Below are 20,823 nucleotides of genomic sequence, written 5' to 3'. Positions count from 1 at the left end.
AGGGATTTGAACCAGTTCATGTCCTAAGGCCTACTTCACTGCATCAGTACTTGGGTATAGGCATGGGCGGAAAATCCGTTCCGCTCGCGGATTTTGCGGATTTTCGGGAAATCCGCAATCCGCGAGATTCGCGAATCTCCCGCAAAATCCGCAAATCCGCGAGCAGCGGATTTTGCTCGCACTGCTCGCACTGTTCGCGTGAGTTCGCGTGAGTTCGCGCCCCGCGAATAAGTGCAAAATTGCAGAAATACGATCTTAGCAAAACTGAAAGTAACTACTTACCAGGTTCAAAAGTTCAGGCTCATCATTAGTAGCCATTTCCTGTAGTGCTTCCTGAGGGGCCCCTCCAGAGTTCAGTTGCCAGTTGAAACTATTATGTGACCCTGCTCTGAACCTCAGAATAGTTACACATATGCCACAAAGGTCCTGAATTACAGCTAAGGGAGACAAGCAGGAGCCAGGCTGGAAGTTAAAATCCATTAATCAGCCCCTAATTCATTATTGTCAGTTGGGGCAGGGCAGGTGTTGTAACTAATTTTGCAACAATGAAAGCACTTAGCAAGTGCAAAAGATCACTAATCAGGGCGCACTAAGGAAGCAGGTGCCAGCTAAAAAAATATTCTGTGACACATTAATCAGCCCCAAATTAATTCAGGTCACTTGAGGCAGGGAAGGTGTGCTTTGCTTTGCCGAAAATAATGTACACTGGACAACCAGAGGGTGTGGTGATGAAACAGAGGGTGGCATGGGTGGGCCAGAGGGTGGCATGAGTAGTCAGAGAGTGGCAGTGGTGACAGAGAGTGGCAGTGATGAAGAAGAGTGTCCCAAACAGGCTGGACACGTAGAAACAACAAGTTCGCGAAACTTGCGACCCGACAGGTAAGTTCGCAATTTGCGAAAGTGTACAAAACCCTCGCGAACTGGCAGAAACACGGGCGAACACAAAAAAAAAAAATCCGCAAATTCGCGGGAATTCGCGGATTTTGCGGATTGCGAATCCGCAAATCCGCAAAATTCGCGAACGCGAGATCCGCAAAATTCGCTCATGCTTACTTGGGTACTGACTAAATGATTACAGTTCTGTAAGGAGAGTGCCTGACTGAATTTATAAGTGCTTGAGTGTTAGTGCACTGAAAAAATTATCACAGATTGCTAAATGGGTCACTACTAAGTATGGGCGAATTTTGTGGATCTGCGGTCCGCAAATTCGTATGAATTCGCAAAAAAGTCCGCAAATTTGTGGATTTTCCTGCAAAATCGTGGATTTTTTTGAGATTTCCATCTACTCAACTGGTGTACTTTCTACTGGCTAATCAGTAAGTGCTACCTCGTTGGGTAAATGTATATTGCTTTTCCTACACTGCAGCTGCGTAAAGAGCCAGAAGATTTGTCTCCACTGACCATGTGTGCCTGTAACTTTGCAACAGCGCCAAAAGGCGCCGGGGTCCCTTGAGTGAGCTGTCCATCATAGTTGACAAAGGGCGGGAAGGCATTTGATACCGCTAGTGTGTGGTGCGGGGCCTCTATGCGTGTCAACATGCCTCGTGTATAAAGGGTCAGAGAGCGAGCAGGGCAGCAGGTGAGGAGAAAGCAGCCTCCTGGTCACAGGAACGGCAGGGATTGCGCTCGAGAAACTCAGAGATGCAAAGACCTCCCTCAGGTATTACAGATAATTTTTTAAGGCAGATATGGGGTTAAAGCACACTTGCCCAGCCTCGACCGTGCTCACTAATGTTTTGGGCTGATCAAAACGTTACTGAATTTGAGCTTCAACTTAGGCACCTGCTTTATTTAAGTGCTTCCTGTTGAGGTATAATTTTTGGCCCAGAGGAAGCACACACAGAGTTAAGGCAGGTGCCCGAGTTGAAGCTAACTTTTTAACCGTTTTAGAATGGAGCAAGCAAGCACTCTGGCAGCTTGCCGGCGCCATTTTAAAATGGTTACAAAGTTAGCTTCAACTCGAGCACCTGCCTTAACTGAGCTTCCCGTGGGCCAAAAAAAAAATCCACCCTCTCGCGAATTCGCAAATTTTTCGGCAATTTCGCGAGATTTGCGGATAGCGAAATTGCCGAAAATTCACAAATTTCGCGAGCGGAGCGGATTTTGCGCCCATACTTAGTCACTACAATAGTGCAAGAACAGTCACAGAGTGTTTGATGGAAGTATATGGATACGGAATGGAGAATTGAAGATGTGAAACACAAGAGTGCACATGGATAGAAGAATGCATATATACTGGATAAGCGATTGAAGCAGTTCATCTGCTAAGGACTACTTCACTGCATCAGTACTTGGGTACTGACTAAATGATTACACTTCTGTAAGGAGAGTGCCTGACTGAATTTATAAGTGCTTCAGTGTATGAGGACAGAGGAGGAGTATGAGGAGAGAGGGGAGAATATGAAAAGAGAGGTGGGGGAATGAGGAGAGAGAGTGGAGTATAAGGAGAGACGGTGTATATGGAGAGAGGGGTGTGTATGAGGAAAGAGGTTGGAGTATGAGGAGAGAGTGGGGAGAATATAGAGAGAGGGGGGAGTATAAGGAGAGAGGTGGTGTATGAGGAGAGAGGGGATAGTATGAGGAAAGAGGGAAGAGTATGAGGAGATGGAGGGAGTATGAGGAGAGGAGGGAGAATGAAGAGAGAGGGGGGATTATGCGGAGAGGGGAGGGAGTATGAGGAGATGGGGAGAGTATGAGGAGAGATGGGGTATGAGTAGAAAGGGGGGAGTATGAGGAGAGGGCGGAGTATGAGGAGAGGGGAACGTATGAGGAGAGAGGGATGACTAAGAGGAGAGGGGAGGGAGTATGAGGACAGGGGGTAGTATGAGGAGAGAGGGGGAGAATGAGGAGAGAGAGGGAATATGAGGAGAAAGGGGGGAGTATGAGGAAGAGAGGGGGAGTGTGAGGAGAGGGGGGAATATGAGGAGAACGGGGAGTATGAGGATAGAGGGAAGAGTAAGAGGAGAGGGGGAAGTATGAGAAGAGGAGGGAGTATGAGGAGAAAGTGGGGAATATCAGTAGAGAGGAGGGAGTATAAGGAGAGAAAGGGGGAGTGTGAGGAGAGAGGGGTTATGAGAGAGAGAGGAGGAGTATGAAGAGAGAGGGGGTGTATGTGGAAAGAGGGGCAAGTATGAGGAGAAAAGAGGAGTATAATGAGAGAGAGGTGTGTATGAGGAAAGAAGGGAGAGTATGAGAAGAGATGGAGGGAATTTGGAGAAAAGGTGAGTATAAGGAGAGATGGGGTGTATGAGGAGAGAGGGAGTACTATGAGGAGTGAGGGAGGAGTATGAGGAGGTGAAGAATATGAGGAATGAAGGGGGTATGAGGAGAGAGGGGGAATATGACGAGAGGGGAGTATGAGGAGATGGGGAGTATGAGGGGAGAGGGTGAGTTTGAGGAGAGGGGAGAGTATAAGAAGAGAGGGGGAGTATGAGGAGAGAGGTGGGAGTATGAGGAGAGAAGGGGGTATGAGGAGAGAGGGGGAGTATGAGGAGAGGGGGAAATATCAGGAGAGGGGGAGTATGAGGAGACAGAGGAGTATGAAGGGAGAAGGGGAGTATGAGGAGAGTAGAGAGTATGAGGAGGGAAGGGGGAGTATGAGGAGAGAGGTGGGAGTATGAGGAGAGAAGGGGGTATGAGGAGAGAGGGGGAGTATGAGGAGAGGGGGAAATATCAGGAGAGGGGGGAGAAATGAGGAGACAGAGGAGTATGAAGGGAGAAGGGGAGTATGAGGAGAGTAGAGAGTATGAGGGCGGAAGGGTAAGTATGAGGAGAGAGGTAGGAGTATGAGGAGAGAAGGAAGAGTATAAGGAGAGAGAGGAGGAGTGTAAGGAGAGAGGGGGAGTATAAGGCTTTTGACACGGTAGATCATGCTATCTTGATCGACCGTGTCTCAGCGATGGGCATCCAACACAGAGCCAAAGATCTGCTGGCTTCTTTCCTGTCAGAGAGAACGCAGGCAGTTAGCCTGGGGCCATTTCGATCGGCTGAGCTAACCCTTCCTTGTGGAGTTCCTCAAGGCTCATCCCTAAGTCCGACACTTTTTAACATCTATGTGTCGAACTTAGCTAGAGTTATAAAATCTCACGGGATGGGTCTTACCTCCTATGCCGACGACACTCAGTTGGTGTTGGCCATAAACAGGGATGGAGACAGGGTGGCAGAGTGTTTCCAAGAAGGCATGCTGAGGAGAGAGGGGGGAGTATGAAGACAGAGAGGGGGAGTATGAGGACAGGGGGAATATGACGAGAAGGGGGAGTATGAGGAGAGAGGGAGGAGTAAGAGGAGAGAAGGGGGTGTATGAGGACAGGGGGGAGTATGAGGAGAGAGAGGTGAGAATGAGGAAAGAGGGCGACTATCAGGAGAGAGGGGGGAGTATAAGGAGAGAGAGGGAGAGTGTGAGGAGCGAGGGGGAGTGTGAGGAGAGAGAAGTATGAGAAGACAGGGGGGAGTATGTGGAAAGAGGGGCAAGTATGAGGAGAAAGGGGGAGTATAAGGAGAGAGGAGTGTGTATGAGGAGAGAGGAGTGAGTATGAGGAGAGAGGGGGAAGAATGTGGAGAAAAGAGGACTATAAGGAGAGAGGGGATATATAAGGAGAGAGGGGGTAGTATGAGGAGACAGTAAGAGGTATGAGAGAGGGGGGAATATGAGGAGAGGGGGGAGTATGAGGAAAAGAGGGAATCTGAAGAGAGGGGGAGTATGAAGGGAGAGGGGGAGTATGAGGAGAGAGGGAATATGAGGAGAGGGGGTAGTATGATGGGAGAGGGAGAGTATAAGGAGAGGGGTGAGTATGAGGAGAGAGGGGGATTATGAGGAGAGAGAGAGGAGTATGAAGAGATTGTTAAGTATGAGGATTGAGGGGGGTATGAGGAGAGAGGGAGGAGTAAGAGGAGAGAGGAGGAAGTATGAGGACGGGGGAGTATGAGGAGAGAGGGGGAGAATGAGGAGAGAGGGGGAATATGAGGAGAGAGGGGGGAGTATGAGGACAGAGAGGGGGAGTATGAGGAGAGGGGGAATATGAGCAGAAAGGGAGTATGAAGAGAGAGGGAAGAGTAAAAGGAGAGAGAGGGAAGTATGAGGAGAGGGGGGGTATGAGGAGAGAGAGAGGAACATCAGGAGAGAGGAGGGAGTATAAGGAGAGAGAGGGGGAATGTGAGGAGAGAGGGGGGAGTCTGAGGAGAGAGAGGAGGAGTATGAGGAGAGGGGGTATGTGAAAAGAGGGGAGAGTAAGAGGAGAAAAGAGGAGTATTGGGAGAGAGGGGTGTGTATGAGAAGAGAAGGAAGAGTATGAGAAGAGAGGGGGGAGAATGTGGACAAAAAGGGAGTATAAGAAGAGAGGGAGTGTATGAGGAGAGAGGGGGTCCTATGAGGAGAGAAGGAAGAGTATGAGGCGATGGGGGAGTATGAGGAGTGAAGGGGGTATGAGGAGAGAGGGGGGAGTATGAGGAAAGGGGGAAATATGAGGAGAGGGGGAGTATGAGGAGACGGGGGAGTATCAGGGGAGAGGGGGAGTATGAGTAGAGTAGAGAGTATGAGGAGAGAGGAGGGAGTTTGAGGAGAGAGGTGGGAGTATGAGGAGAGAAGGGACAGAAAAGGAGAGAGAGGTGTGTGTGAGGAAAGAGGGGGAGTTTGAGGAGAAAGGGGGTAGAATGTGGAAAAAGGGGCGAGTATAATTGCTAAATGCACACAGACGCACACCGTGATTCTAGACAAAAAATATAAGACCCTGCATTTTACCAAAACACATTTACTAGTCTAGAAACGGTTAAGTGACTGCACACATTCCATGTATATAACTACTACATTTCAGTGGACAGCCCTGACTCATTTTGCAAATACATAAGCAATTTGCTGCATTTTTTTGCCAACATTACATCAAAAAAGTGACACAATAGAACTACAAAAAGAAGAAGGGGGAGTTGTAAATCTGCCCCAGAGTTTATGAAACAGTGTATGTATACTGACTGGGAAGCTGTAGATTTAGAACACATGTCTGATTCTATACAAACAACACTATTAATTACTCTTGAAGGACTAATAACACTGCACACATTACAGAAATATAATTATTACATTTTACTGTACAACCATGAGTCATTTTGCAAATACAAAACCAATAACCATTTTTAATTCAATCAAAACTAGAAAAAGATAGTTTTATAAGCACATATGTATCTGTAAACACAAAACATACAAAAATGCTTCTCTCAGAACAATTCCTAAATGCACACAGACGTACAGTGTGACTCTAGACAAAAAATATTACACCTTGCATTTTACCAAAACACATACCAAAACACATTTACTAGTCTAGAAACAGTTAAGTGACTGCACACATTCCATGTATATAACTACTACACTTAAGTGGTCAACCCTGACTCATTTTGCAACTACATAAGCAAATTGATGCTTTATTTGTGCCAACATTGCATCAAAAGACTGACACAATACAACAACAAAGAGGCACAAGGGCCTTGTAAATCTGCCCCAGAGAGTATGCAGCAGTGTATGTATACTGACTGGGAAATTGTAGATGTAAACCACAAGTCTGATCATAGACAAAAAAAACAATTAATTACTATTGAAGGGCTAATATGACTGCACACATTACAGAAATTGAATTACTGCATTTTACTGTACAACCATGAGTCATTTTGCAAATACATAAACAATTTGCTGCATTATTTGTGCGAACATTGTATCAAAAAAGTAACGCAATGGCAGCACAAAGACCCACAAGAGGCTGGTAAAAATATCCCAGAGAGTTTACAGTAGTGTATGTATACTGACTGGAATATTGTAGATTTAAAACACAAGCCTAATTCTAAACAAGCATTACTATTAACTATTCTACAACTGAAAAAGTGACTGCACACATTCTACATTTTTTAGTACTGCACTTTACTGCACAAAGCTGACTCACTAAGCACATTAACTTACCAAATGATTTGATCACAATAGTTATCCAAATGAAAACAAGCTCAGAATGTGATTCTACACACTTTAGAAGGATAAACACATTACTCTTACTAAAAACAAAATGCACCACATACATTCCCTTACAAGTTATCAGCTCACCTTTCAAATTGATTTGTAGATTAAGACGAATGTCACTCACACAGCAGATATTCCTATACAGAATCTCTCTACTTCAGTAATTGCAGCAAAACCAGAAAATGGCACACTTTCCCTCTCAATTTACAAATATATACATGTTAATAACAAATCACATTGCTTCACACATTAATTCAAAACCAAACACACATTTCTATTGGTTGAACATTTGAATCCTTTCCAACTGACATAACTTTGAACCCTCCCCCCAACAGATCATGCAAAAGTCAACTGTCCACAGAGGTCAAAAGTTCAGCACACTGTAAAACATTCCTCCTCAACAAGTTTAGACTCTGCAAAAGATACTTATAAGTACCAATAAAGAGAAAGGCTCTTGTTAGAACCAACCAACCTCTAAACACATAAACTTGATAAATATCTGAAAAATATTTTTCTTTTTCTTGCTTAGGTATGCGTACGGGACGACTTAGGAACCTCACATTATATATCGTATGGCCGCGCTTGGTACGCGTACTGGAAGTTTACCGTAAAAAAAATTAGCCCCTATCACTAATTTTTATTATTCCCAGGGACCCCATCCACCGGGGCTCATATAAAACATTGGGGACCGTGGGGGGAGTCCCAATGCCCCCACGGTCCCAAATTAAAGAAACATAGACAGAGCACAGCCACAATTCAGTACACTACTGATTGATCCCAACCAGCAAAAAGTATTTAATACAAAAATGTTTTCACAAAATATATTCTGTTCAGCAGTTAATCTTCATTGCAGATGTTATTCAGTTTTCATGTAGGTACAGGTACAACCAATGGCACAGGTCTAGCCACAGCCGACACGTGTTTCGTCGCCATACATTTTTTTGCGACTTTTTCAAGGCTTATAAAATTTGTCTTCGAGTCTTAAGTATTACAAGCAGCCGGATCAGTCCAACCCAGTGGAACTCAAAAGGAAATGGTCCAAGATGAGCGATAGAATGATCATTTTCTAAAGAGCAATTTACTTGCAAGCAGCGGAAAATGTTTTCACTGTATAAATGTGGTCAAAACCGTTATCTTCTCCTTATTGTATCAGGACTTCAGAATCAATAAAATGAAGTTGATTGGTATTTTCGCTGTAAATATGTGGTCAAGAACACTTTCTTCTCTTTATCATTTCTGGACTTCAAAATCAGTGAAATAAAGTCGATATGTGCTCTCCTTAGTGTGCCAATCAGGGCAATCTTCAAGAAGAAATCTCTCGTAAAAAATGTATCGCCATGGGGACCCTCAATTCAAAAGCAAACACACATTTCTATTACTTGAACATTTGAACCCTTTCCAAATGACATAACTTTCTACCCTACCCCATTCTGCCTTCTGCTATTTACCATAGAAATACTTCATGAAACACCTAACTGAGAACACATGTCAAAGGTTCATCATACATTGTTGCAAATTAAAACACCAAGTGTGCTTGACTTGTCAATATGCCAGCTAGTCTTATGTAACATTCTTTTGTATCTGTTTTTGTTAACCAATAAAAAATCAGGATTCCAAAAAACTGAAACATGCACCCTAGTTTTCAGTGTAGAATGTTCTCAAACAACCAATCATTTCTTTTTTTTTTTCAAAAATGCATGTTATTCACAATTTTTGAAAAATCTTACTTATCAAACTACCACTTCATTTACAGAAACCATCTGAGTGCATCCAGACCTCTCCTCAAGATGTTTAGAGTGTGGATTTTGGGACACAGCTATATTTTCTGGAGCCAAAGGTACGCAGAACAGAAAGGAAATCACAAAGTCTTAGGTTTACCAAATGTAGCCATTAAATGGATTGGACAGAGAGGGTTAAAGTGGCACCAATTGATGCCATTGGTGAAATCCTTTTTGCATCTCCAACACCCTGATCTCATAATTGTGCACTGTGGTGGCAATGACCTAGGCACTTTGACCAAGGTGGGTCTGGAAATGTTTATGAAGGACACCTTTACAGAACTGATGTCACTTTTCCCCCAAACTACCTTTATCTATTCTCATATATGCCAGAGGCAGAAATGGAACTGGTCCAATCAATTTTATAAACAGATTGAGAAAGATAGGAAACACGTGAATAAATCTGCTTCTGCTTTTCTCTGAGACTATAGAATGGGGTCCATTTACAACAACAATCTGTGTTTCAATATGAATGGTATCTATAGGAGAGATGGTGTACATTTTACAGATGAGGGGAACAGAGTCTTCCACTTGAACTTTAGACTCTGCATTGGTACTTACTTGTGTAGGTACTAAAATCTCCCAATAAACACAAGGGCTCTTTTTAGAGCCACCCAACATCTAAACACATAAACTTGATACATTTTTGAAAAATATTTTTCTTGCTTACGTACGCGTACGGGACGACTTAGGAACCTCACACCATAAGTCGTACAGCGGCGCTTGGTACGCGTACTGGTAATTTGCCATAAAAATAAATAGCCCCTATCACTAAATGTTATTATCCCTGAGAACCCCATCCCCCGGGCCTTATATAAAACGTCGGGGACCGTGGCAGGAGCCCCAATGCCCCCACGGTCCCAGCCGGCTCCCCGCGTCCTTTGGGAGCCGGCATTGCTTTTCGTCAAAGAGAGTAGCTTACATGCTGCTCCTCCTGACGAAAAGCAATATGCTTTCCTATTTGAAAGAGAGAGCAAATAGGAAAGCAGTTTGCTATGGTAGGGCGGGAAATGCGAGGCTCCCGCCCTACCATAGCAAACTACAGTGTCCCGGGGGTAGGCACCCTGGGACACTGCAGGAGCCGGCCCTGGGGGGTGGTGGTTCCCAGGGCCACCAAAAGGCTCCAGTAGGGGGGCCGTGCAGCTCCCCTCCCAACTTTTAAAAGCTCATAGCGATGGTGGTCCCCAGGGCTAGGGGGCCCGTCACAGACTCCCTATTATGAATATTAGTGCCCCGGGGAGGTGGCTGTCCCCGGGGCGTGTGGGAGGACTTGAGTCCCACCACACAGGTTTAATTTTTTTTTTTTTAAAGAAGCCCCGGGGGTGGCGGTCCCCGGGGCTGCGGGGGGGCCGTGAGCCCCCCGCATGCATAATGTTAAAGCCCCCGGGTGGTGGTCCCTGGGGCTGGGGTTTGGGTGGAATAAATTGCCATCTTTAAATGTACTAGGACCGGCTGGTCCAGTATTCAAATGCTTATAAGTCATTAAGTTGCTTATATTCCCCCTCAAACTTTGTTTTTCTCATGTTTTGAATGTAATATTTGTTGTTTGTGAATTAATGCTTGATGCAGAAATGTTTTCTATTGTGTAAATAATGTTTGTCTTTGATGAATGTACAACGTGTATTTAGTCTTGTAAATATTTGAATTTATTGTCCTTTGTTCTGTTACAATTTTTTGAAAATACAAAAAGTATAAAATAATGGACACAGAATAATGCTGTCTAAGGGAGGTTACAATAAATTGGTTTCTTACCCTTTTAAAACATTGATTGAGTAATCGTGGTGTGGGCACTGTGTGTTTTTGCGATTCAAGATAAGGTCTAGCCCCCACTGCGTGTTCACGGACCTAGCCCCTTTTGTTCTCAATTGGTTCTACCGAGGCACAAGATGGCTTCCAACACTTCCTGGTTTGGAGTGTTGACAGACAGTTTACAGCCAATTAGCATGCAGCTCGTGCTCGTGATGGTACGCGTACTGTCCTCGGACGGTACGCGTACGGTACAACTTCACAAATATATTTATGAATTTACTTTTGATTTTCTAAGGAACTACTGAATAGATTTACACCCTTTAACTAAAAGCGTAATCTGCGAAAAAAACTCTACCTTTTTGTCAAATTTGGTGTAATTCCATTCAGCAGTTCGGCTGTAGTCTCACTTAAAGGTCCCTAAGGAAAATTGCATGGGGAAAACACGTTTCGGACCCCCCTTTTTTCCCGGCCCCCACTTGATAAATCACCCCGAAACTTTCCGGAAAGGAGCGGAGCAGGCCATCTTCTTTGAGAATTTTACGAAGATTCGTCCACCGGCACCAAAGTAAAAGGTAAAGCTACCGTGAACAGGAACTGTAAAGTTCGAAATGCGTAGGAGTGCGAGATGGAAATGGGTCAATAAACCTGCTTTTCAAACTACTCAGGAAGAGTGCGGCGTAATTTATTGTTCTTGCTCGGACATAATTTTGCAGGATTGTCCTTCCCCTGCCACCAGCACCAGCTTGCTGTTTGCTCCCCCCGCCGAGGACATTTGCATTTACGTATATATACATATATTCACCTAAAAAACCATAGGTTTCATGCCTTATATAGTTAGGAATTAGCATTTAAAAAACCATTGAAATTGCTCCTATATAGTTAGTTGTACTAACTATATTTCACGCACCCGCAATCCACTGCTGATGATGTCACACAATTATTACATCATTCATGACATGGTCAGTGACATCACTGATGACATCACTGATGACATCACTGATGACATCTCATTAACATCACTAATGACATCACTGATGACTTCGTCCAGTGACTGTGTGTTTCTGTAAAGTTTAAATATGTTTTACATATTGAAGAATGAGTGGATGTATAAGTGTCTGGATGAAGGATTTAGTAGGTGCGTGACTGACTGTATGAGTGAGTGATTAAATGTGTCTTACTAAGTGCATGGGTTAGTGACTAAACTGTCTGAATGTGTGCATCAGTATGTCTGTTGTTGTGTAAGCTGCTGCATGTGTTGATCAGTAGCTATATGAGTGGCTATATGGGTTATTGATTGGTTGCCCAAGTATTTGAATGGGAGACTGAGTGTGTGTGTGGTTGGCTGGGAGGTGTGTGACTTTGTGCATAGATGTATGAGCAGTTGATTCACTAGTTGTTTGAGTTCAAGAGTGCATGTGGAAACAGCTATATGGGCGGTTGACTGTGTGCATAGGTGTGTTGGTGAGTGAATGGATATCTCAGTGCTACATGTCCAAGTAAGTACATATGTAAAACACAGTGCATGTGAGAGTTGGCATATATAAATGACTATACATGAGAGCCAGTGAATGTGCGAGTGGGTGTATGGATCATTGTGTACTTGTATTAGTGATTGCATAAGAGAGTAAGTATGTGTTAGTATATGTTTGAATAAGTAAGGTGTTGTGTGTATAACTGTATAGTTGAGGAAATGGAAGTGTGATTGATTCTTTGCATAACTGACTAGGTGTGTGAGTAACTCCATGGATGAGTGGCAGTGTGTGAGTGTCAGTATAAGTGTATGAGTGCATATGATAGTGTTGTATTGATGAGTGACTGTATGTATGAGTGATTCTATGGGTGAATGAGTGAATGTGTGTGTAGACCTAGGAATCAATGAGTGCGTATGTAGTAACTGGTATTGGTGTGTCAATGGTTTCAAGAATGGTAGTCTGTATTTAACACTGGGTGTATCAAAGGTTATATTAGAGTGTGAGGAGGTGTATCGTATTATCTCATGAATGATATCATCAGTGATGTGATCAGTGATGTCAAATGAGATGTCATCAGTGATGTTGTGATGTCATTTGAGATGTCATCAGTGATGTCATCAGTGATGTCACTGACCATGTCATGAATGATGTATTATGTGAAATCATCAGCAGTGGATTGCGGTGCGCGAAATATAGTTAGTACAACTAACTATATAGGAGCAATTTCAATGGTTTTTTAAATGCTAATTCCTAACTATATAAGGCCTGAAACCTATGGTTTTTTAAGTGAATTTGCAAGGTTTTTAAAATGCTAGTTCCTAACTATATAAGGCCTGAAACCTATGATTTTTTAAGTGAATTTGCAAGGTTTTTTTAAATGCTAATTCCTAACTATAATACTATATAAGGCCTGAAACCTATGTTTTTTTAAGTGAATTTGCAAGGTTTTTTAAATGCTAATTCCTAACTATATAAGGCCTGAAACCTATGGTTTTTTTCAGTGAATTTGCAAGGTTTTTTAAATGCTAATTCCTAACTATATCAGGCGTGAAACCTATATTTTTTTTCAATAAATTTCAAAGGTTTTGTAAATGCTAATTCTATTAGCGCATAACGTTTATATATGTTATTATCCTTCTGGGACCTCCTGAGCAGCAATCTTGTTTCTCAGGAGAAGTGAGGCACAAGAGAGCACAAAACAAGAGTGGAAAACGCGAAAAGGGGGCAGGGTAGAGACCCCCTGACCCCCTAGCCCTTCTCAGGGGGTCCCAGAACAACCACCAAGTGCAAAAAAATATATTCTTTTTTTTTTACATCGCGGGGTACGCGCACGGTACGCGTACCGTACGCGTACGGTGGGCGTACCCCTTGATTTTTTCAAATTTTTATTTTTTTTGCCCTTGGTGGTCCTTCTGGGACCCCCTGAGAAGGGCTAGAGGGTTGGGGGGTCTCCACCCTGCCCCCTTTTCGTGTTTTCCACTCTTGTTTTGGGCTCTCTTGTACCTCAGTTCTCCTGAAAAACAAGATGGTGGCCAACACTTCCTGGTTTGGACAGTTTGCAATGTTGACAGTCGACTGCCAGCCAATCAGAAACTCGCTTGCGCACGTAAGGGTACGCGCACCTACGCGTACGGTGCGCGTACGGTGAGCGCATATAGATATATTGGGGCAGATTTATGTTAACTGGCGCATCCCCAGTGATGCGCCAGTTAACATGCGCCACAGTGCGCCACAGCTCCGCCAGCCATGGTGCGCCGCTTTTATAATGCGGCGCACCATGGTGCAAAAACGGCACAGATGCGTGACGCATCTGTGCCGGAAATGTGGCGCATTGCTGGAGTTGCGTCGCAAGCGCGACGCAGCTCCAGCAAGGCTCGGGGGTGCCCCATTTTAACAATGCTGCGTCAAGACCTATGCCTGCTTCAAGCAGGCGCAGGCTTTTGACGCAGCATTGGCTTAAAAGTGACTGAGTGAAATCTCATAGATTTCACTCAGCCACTTTTGCGAGGCGCACCTGCCCCGGAACGCCCACCCTGCGCCGGAACGCCCACAAGCGGCGCAGGGCTTTACAACGTGACGCATCTGCCTAGATGCGTCACGTTGTAAATCGTTCGTAGGGATGCGCCATGTTTACGCCGCCTTGCGTGACGCAACAGTGGCGTAAACGTGGCGCAAGGGCCTCATAAATCTGCCCCATTATTTGCTCAAATTCAATTTTCTCAACAACTACTGGAGGGATTTTCACCAAATATAGAAAAGGCACTACTGCATACCTGTCCCTACTATTTTGCTAAGTTTGGTGTAACTCTGTTCAGCCGTTCGGGCTGTAGCCGTGTCTAAAGGTCCCATGGAAAATGCCATTTGAAAATTTTCAAATTCAATTTTCCCAAGAACTACTGGAGGGATTTTCACCAAACATAGAAAAGGCACTACTGCATACCAGGCACTACCATTTTGCCAAGTTTGGTGTAATTCCATTCAGCCGTTCGGGCAGTAGCCGTGCATAAAGGTCCCTATGGAAATTAACATGGGGAAAACACGTTTTGTGACCTCCCTTTTTTCTCGGCCCCCACTTGACAAATCCCCCCGAAACTTTCAGGGAAGGAGCTGAGCGGAGTGGAGCGAAGCATTTTTAAGGAAAATTACACGCAGATTCCTCAATCGGTGCCAAAGTTATTCCCAATAGAATGTTGGGGATTTCCTATGGTAACTAGGTCCTAACTATATATACCTACTGGCGTCCGCCAGTAGGTAATATATATATATATATATATATATATATATATATATATATATATATATATATATATATATATATATATATATATATATATATATATATTCTGTGTGTGTATATATATATATATACCTGTTACCCGAAACGCGTCTGACGGTGGTGGGTATTGAAATAAAGACCTGCTGAACCACATACTACTACGGAGTCCGTTTCCCGTTTTTTCCGTAACGAGCCCGCCTGGGAGCGCTGAAAGAAGGGCGGGAGATTTCAAAAGTATATATACATATATATATATATATATATATATATATATATATATATATATATATATATATATATATATAGCAGAAGGACGTCTTCAAAGGCAGTCGACCAAAGACAAAGCGAGAACCAAAACTGGTGCAATTATCATTTATTCGTGCTCATCACCATGCCGCCATAACGCGTTTGAGCCTGAAGAGTCCTTGATCACATGACACCGTTTAAAGGGCGGAGTGCAAATTTATAGTTAAAGTGCAACGTGCCATGAACATAGAAAATGTACTCTACTTAGATTTTACACATTGTGGAACCACAAGCATTGTCAATAATAAATAACATTATGTGATAGGTCCAAACAACACGGGCAATGCAATTTTAAGCAAAATGTCACAGCAATTGAGAATATATTAAAACCATATAAAAAATATATCTTTATATGTTAAAATTTATAAATATTCAATTCATTGCTGAAAATAGGCCCTTAGGAAAACTCATTGATTACTGCATAATGGGATGAAAACCAAACAGACTTTCGTGCTAGTAGTCCAAGATATCTGGTATCTACAAGATTAATTATTTATCTAGGCGCACAAAGAAGGTCATACAAAGTTCCATCACCTGCGCGCCATATAGTAACTTAATTGCTCCGCCAAGGATTAAGGAACAACAAATAAATAATGCCCATGTGGGCAATGGTCAATCCCAACTGCTGAGTTGAATGTATAAATTTGCATGTAAACATGGCAAGTTATTAGTGCATACCAACCAAATATATAAAGTGACACAGTGCAAAGTGCTAATTCAATTGAACTGTTCAGAATCATAAAATATTATTTGAGGCAGCTAAAAAGGCATACTGCTGTACAAACAGAAGGCAGGTTATGTGCATAGTGTGTGACTCATAAGTATGTGTAACAGTCCTCACTAGCATTGAGGCCATTAGGGGTCTTACTGTCTAAAAGAATTATATGCCTTGTCTGTAGTTTGCGCAGAATGGACTCGCGATCCCCACCTCTTCTCTGAGGGGGTACTGTATCGATCACATAATATCAGAGTCCAGCAGGGTTTTTATTGTGTAGTTCCTCAAAATGTCTCGCAACTGGATACGCAGTATCATCATTGGAGATTGCCCTAAGATGTTGGAGTATACGTTTGTACACCTGTGGTCGGGTACTTCCCACAAACCGTAGGCCACAGGAACATTCCGACACGTACACTGTGTTTAATAAGGATTGGCCGGTTTGAAATGGGGGTCGTATAGTAAGTTTTACTGACCCCATTTTTACAGGACTTGGAGGATGAACATCTGAGGAAACCTCTGCTACTGTTTAACCACGGTCCCGTGGTTCTAACTTCAGGACTGCTAGACACTAAGCAGTTATGCATAGATCTGGCTCTTTTATATGTTATACTGGGTACTCTTTTTACCTGTTCTCCCAAAACAGGGTCACTCTTTATGAGAGCCCAGTTACGTTTCACTATGCGATGAATAGTTTGTTGTTGGCTGCTATATGTAAAAATGAGTCTAGTTTCAGGATTGACATCATCTTTTTTGCCAGTTCTAGTCATGGCTTTGGCAGTCAGTAATTGTAGTCTGTCCTGCGCATTGGCTCTATTAATTGCCCTGTCCAAAATGTCTACTTTATAACCTCTTCTCAAAAATCTCTCCCCGCATGCCAGCTGTGCTACCCTACATTCAGACTCAGTGCTGCAAATCCTCCTTATACGTAGCATCTCTCCGTATGGAATACTGCGTATGAGGTGGTGCGGATGGTGACTCTCTGCATGAAGTAGGAAATTACCAGCAGTTGGTTTACGAAAAAGTCGTGTTTCCAACCGACCATTCTGGATATAGATTTCTACATCCAGAAAACAAATAGAGATGGCAGTAATGATACTCGTGAATGCAAGATTTAAATTATTGCTGTTGAGGCTATTGATGAAATCTTGTGCCTTGACCACTGAACCATCCCAGACTAAAAAAAGGTTATCTATGTAACGTAACCATTTATTTACTTTTGTGGTCATGATGTTGGTATGGGTTGGCATGAGGACCTGTTCCTCCCAGTAGTATATATAAATGTATATATCAATCAGGAAACTTCGTCAATGTAGCACGCTCTAAGTAATATCAAACTTGGCACCCGTAGAATGTACACCTTACGGTTTATTCACAACGCGTTTTGCTTCTCCACAAAGCTTGGTCACGTGAATTACAAAAACCAACTGGGCAACTGATATTGTGAAACACAGCAATGAACTTGGTAAAAAGACTGACATGTCAAAGAGAAAACGCATAGTTAATATTTACACAACAGTAATGCAATATTCAATTGTTCATGATGTCTGAAACAAATGCATAATTCAATGGAAAATGATGGCAACATGATCGCAAAATGTCAATGCGTTTCGCTATGAAATAAAATAAATTAGCGATATAGTACACAATGTGTCCTGCGACAATAAAGTAAATAATATCTATCGTCCCATGGAATCAGGCATATTGTCGCAAATAATTTGTGCGACTAAGCCGAGACACAGAGAATATCTAGCAAATGCATAATTCGTAATATGTGTCCGCGGCCGAGTGAACAATAAAGTTGTAAAAAACTAATGCAAAAGAAAGTGTCCTTGATGTAAGTTACTCAATGCAGAATTAATCATAGTGTCAAAAGTTCAGATTGACAAATTCTAAAAATAATGAGCTTGTATGCGCAAGTGCGTCCAAAAAGGCTAATAAAAGTTCCATATGTGTTGGACAACAGGTATTGCCATGGTGGCAAAATTGTGTCCAAGCTAGAAAGAAAATTAAAATGGTCATATTTCAATTCCCTATTACAGAGGAGCAGTGTTCCAAAGTAGTTAATGCTGTGCGAGCGATCATGATGAAGTTAACCATAACAAAACACGTTACCCCTAGATAGTGTGGTGACGAAGTGTTCATGTGCAAAGGAAGAAGAAAAAAGGGTAGGTGGTCTGTGCTGGTGATACCGGTGAGTGGACCCATTCCTTTCTTCTTGTAGAATGGAAAAAAGCAAGAAAAATAAGGTTAAAAACAATACTGTCTTTTCACATGTTATTCATAGCACTTCAAATAACATAAAATGATGCTTCGTCAAAAATGGAAGAAAGATGAGACAAATACTAGGCACAAGGCAAAGCTGCCTAAAATAAACTTGATGCATATCAACTTACTGTTGTATTGATAACATGGAGATTAGGAAACCATACATACTACTAGAAGAGGAAAGGCAGCTGGTAAATATTCTTTGAGATGTATTGCCAGTTCCTCTTCCTGGTTCAAGCTACCTGATATTTTGTTTGAAAGTCGATAATGTATTTCGACTCTTTTTGTCTGAGGGTGAGGGCCCTATTTCCCCCTCTGGTATGTTTTTCAATATGCTCCGCCTCCAGGATAAAATATCTCATATCTCTGGTGTTGGAGAAGTGTTCCCTAAAATGTCTGGCCACTTAATACGAATTATGCACTTGCTAGATATTCTCTCTGTCTCGGCTTGGTTGCACACATTATTTGCAACAGTATGTCTGGTTCCATGGGACGATAGATATTATTTACTTTACTGTCGCAGGACACATTGTTTACTATATTGCTGTTTTTTTTTTTTTCATAGCGAAACGCATTGACATTTTGCGATCATGTTGCCATAATTTTCCATTGAATTATGTATTTGTTTCAGACATCATGAACAATCGAATATTGCATTACTGTTGTGTAATTATTAACTATGCGTTTTCTCTTTGACATATCAGTCTTTTTACCATGTTCATTGCTATATTTCACAATATCAGTTGCCACATTGTTTTTTGTAATTTACATGACCAAGCTTTGTGGAGAAGCGAAACGTGTCGTGAATAAACTCTAAGGTGTACACTCTACGGGTGCCAAGTTTGATATTACTGAGAGGGCGCTACATTGCAGAAGTTTCCGGATTGATTGACAACAGCCGGAGGTTTCCGCCGGCATGTGCGCCACTCCCCAAGGGTCAGTGTTATCCAGAAGGAGCAATTTCTTGGTATGTAAGTTGGCAGGGTATGCCCAGACATTAGTCCCTTGCTCACTTTGCCACTGGATTCAAGCTAGCCTGGCTGATGAGGGCTGTTAGCCCGAAACCGGTCCCAGGATGCTTGTTTCCGGTCCAGGGAAGACATGGCTTGGTAGTTCAGTCTGGACTGTTCCCATGAGGCACAGGGTCAAGACTGATTTGCATATAGCTGTGTCTGAACCAGGGTGGCAAAGTGAGCTAAAGAATGATGATGGATTCAACCGAGATCTGCGACTGGGGGTGAGTGTTCGAAAAGTTTCAGCACTCCGTCCATCATCTCCTTGTGTTTGCTTTAATTAACCCTATACAAATTTTATTTATTTATTTATTTTGACATTTCTAGAGCACTGTGCTACCTCCCACTGAGGTGTCCCGGCACTAAGGCAGCAGATTCAAACAATGGCACAAGTGGAAGACTAAGTGAGGTTGAAGAGCCAGGCCTCCAAGACATTCCTGAAAGCTGATTCTTGTTCTGTCATACGGACATAAAGGGGCATAGCATTCCAAAGCTTTGCAGTTCTGACCGTAAAAGCTATACCGCCTATCCTGGCCTTATAAATCCCGGGATTAGTGAGCAATTTCATGTGGTTTGTTCTCAGGACCCGTTGTGTTGGTAAATTTAAAATCTGAGTCTCAGGTATGCCGGGCCCCGACCCCTGGTGGCTCTGTGTGCCGTATTGAGTGCCTTAAATTCAATTCTCCTACTGACGGGCAGCCAGTGAAGACTCCGCAGATAGGGAGAGATGGAATGTCGGAAAGGCGCCTTGCAGATTAATCAGGCTGCAACATTCTGAACAATTTGTAATCTGTGGATCAGATAGGCTGGAAGTCCTAAGTAGAGACTATTAGCGTAGTCCATGCGAAATGTTACCCAGGCATGAACTACAGTCCTCCTGCAGTCCAGCGGGAGAAAGTAGAGGAATTTCCTCAAAGCTCACAAATTCCAAAAGCATGGAGGAGACCTGATGAACCTGGGTCTTACAAGAAAGAGCGTTGTCCAATTTAAACCCCAGATTCCTCGCTGGCTCTACTGGCTCAGGAGGGGGGTTCAGTTCTGGTGGCCACCAAAACTTGGAGGGAGGTGGGATCAGTTAGTTAAAAAAGAGCACCTCAGTGTTCTCTGAATTCAACTTTAGGCAGTTTTGAATCATCCAAGCCGAGATGTTGCTCAGGCAGCATCTAAAATTGATAAAAAGCAACCTCTGATTGTTCTTTAAAAGTGAACATCAGCTGGGTTTCATCAGCGTAGGAGATCACTTTCACCCCAAGGGTCTCAACCAAGGTCGCAACTGGGTTGAGATATACATTAAAGAGTAGAGGGCTCAGTACCAATCCCTTGGGAACCCCACATACAAGAGGCTTCTGGGAGGAAGCAAAGGGGTGCAGAAAAACTTGTTGTGAGCGGTTCTCCAGGAAGGACTGGAGCCAGGATAGAGCAGTACACCGTACTCCCAGATGTTTAAGTATCTCCAGGAGGATCGGATGGGCCACAGTATCAAGAGAAGTGGACAGATCGAGCAGAACCAGCATTCCAGATGTGCCCTGGTCTGTGGTTTTGCAAATGCTCTCTGCAACCTCCAGGAGTGCGGTCTTTGAACTGTATGCTTCTCTAAAGCCTGGTTGGGAATCATGGAATTAATTATTTGATTCAAGGAATTTAGAGAGTTGACTAGGAACTTCCTGCTCAGGAATTTTTGCCGCTGCCAGCAGAAGAGAGATGCGTCTAAAGTTTTTATGTTAAGTCGGCATCCGGCTTCTTGGGGATAGA

The 20,823-nt window shown here is 43.2% G+C and overlaps 1 protein-coding gene across 1 annotated transcript in view; it reads left to right on the top strand.

Annotated features, from left to right (window-relative positions):
* LOC147683516 (alpha-1,4-N-acetylglucosaminyltransferase-like) overlaps positions 1-20,823 on the top strand; it is a 427,778-nt gene that overhangs the window by 70,498 nt on the left and 336,457 nt on the right. The window contains exon 2 of the mRNA XM_086943922.1: positions 8,748-8,831. The gene's annotated coding sequence lies outside the window, so the exon portion shown is untranslated. The remainder of the gene's footprint in view (positions 1-8,747; positions 8,832-20,823) is intronic.

The sequence above is a fragment of the Lissotriton vulgaris genome, chromosome 11 (assembly GCF_964263255.1).
Source record: "Lissotriton vulgaris chromosome 11, aLisVul1.2, whole genome shotgun sequence".
In the NCBI taxonomy this organism is placed as follows: Eukaryota; Metazoa; Chordata; class Amphibia; order Caudata; family Salamandridae; genus Lissotriton; species Lissotriton vulgaris.
This window is presented reverse-complemented; position numbering and strand designations above follow the sequence as displayed.